Consider the following 1,813-nt stretch of genomic DNA (forward strand, 5'->3'; position numbering starts at 1 on the left):
GCGGTGTCCGGCCCCGAGGCCAGGCCGGGCTTCGCCTCGGCTCCGCATGCGGCGGGAAGAGGAGCCCCGTGCGCCGCCTCGACTTTCCGGCCCCGTAAATGGGCGCGGAAGCGGAAGCTGGGCCGGGCCGGGCCGGCAGCACGGCTCGCTGCGGGGCGGCAGGGCGTCCGCCGCCGGGCTTTCCGCCCCGCCGCCCTTCTCCCCCTTCCTTGAGCTAGGCGCGTGGCGAATCCTAGCAATAAAAAGCACAAACCCGCGGAAATCCGGCGTGAGAGAACGGGGGGGGGGGGGGGGCGGCGGGGGGGGCGGGGGGGGGGGGGGGGGGGGGGGGGTCGTTCTGGAAGTGTCGTAAACGGAGCGATGATTCCCGCTGCGGGAGAGCCAGCCTCTGGGGCGCTTGCGTTGCTTTTAACGTCCGGGGGAATCCCTTCTCCTCGGCCCGTCTCCGAGCAGCGCCGCCGCTCTCCCTCGGCGCTTTCCGCTCCCTCCTCTCATCCCAGAGGAAAGTTCCTCTCCGCGGCCTTGGGCCGCTGCCCCCCCACTCGCCGCCCCGTCGTGTCGTTCGGGCTCCGCTCCGGAGCTCCGGAGCAGGAGGGGCCGAGGCGCTCCGGCTGCCGGCCTCCCTCCGCTCGGCGTTGGGGCTGCCCGGTGCCCCCCCCTTCCCCCCCCCCCGTCGGCTCGGGAAGGGCTCCCCGCCTCTCCGTGTGCCGTTTCCCGGCTCCCACCGCCAACCTCGGGGGACGGGCGGGGGCATCGCGGGCGCAGGGGGAAGGCGGGCCGGGGTCCGGGCGTTGCGGATACGGCAACGAGGCGGATGAGGAAAGAGCCCCCGCGCCAACGTTGCGCCGGGGGTGTGCGCGGCGCATCATCCATACGTGTGTCTTGCTATATATATATCTCTATATCTATATATATCTCGCTGCCTGCTCGCGGAGCCCCCGCGTACGACGCTTTGAGCCCTCGCCGCAGCTGGGAGCAGGCTGCTCTTTCCATCTGCTCCTGCTGGCTGCAGGCGCGGAGGGCCGGGCTCCGGGGAGCGGTGCGGCTGCAAAAAAGCCTGCGCGACGCTTCCCTTGCCCTCCGTGCTCAGCGATGCCGACTCCGCTCCCTGCGCTTGGAGTTTCTTTTACTTATTAAAGACCGATGTTCTCTGAATTATTTACGCGTGCAACCCGAGCCTCTGCCATCCCCGCCAGCGCTCGACGTGAGCATTGCTGAGGCCGGGCTGCTCAGCACGCTTGTGGGAGCGAGGACAGCTGGGAAGCGCTGCTGAGCTTCAGCCCCCTCCGGCACAGCCGCTGCCACCCCCTGGCCCCTCGTGTTCCCCCCCCCTCCCCCCCAAGGCTGGAAAAGGCTGGACACGCTGTCCCCCAAGGCCGGGCCACCCCAGACCCCGCTCTGCACCCTGTGCCCGGCGCAGCCCACCGGCCCTCTGGGAGCGAGGTGCAGGCGAGGTCAGTGCAACCCCTGCGCCCACCTTAAGGAAGACCGTGGTGCCAGGGCTACCGCTGCTCTTAATAACCCCTCGTTACCAGACTTCATTAGCACAGGCGGCCGTGCAGCGTTGGACGGGTGCTGCGGGCGACCCTCAGGTTCGCAGCACCCAGCGCTGCCCAGGAAGGGGGGATTCCTGCCCTGCCCCTCCCTGAGGGGCTTTGCTCTGCTGGCTGATCCCAGCCTCTGCTTCCCCCCTTAACGCCGGGGATGACCTCCCCAGGCCTGCGGATCCCTGCTCCGTGCAGGGGGGGGGAACCCGGACATGGGGATGTTCAGTGCTGGGGATGTTCAGTGCTGGGGATGTTCAGTGCTGGGG

This window comes from Apteryx rowi, unplaced genomic scaffold (assembly GCF_003343035.1).
Source record: "Apteryx rowi isolate R43461 unplaced genomic scaffold, aptRow1 scaffold_997, whole genome shotgun sequence".
Classification (NCBI taxonomy): Eukaryota; Metazoa; Chordata; class Aves; order Apterygiformes; family Apterygidae; genus Apteryx; species Apteryx rowi.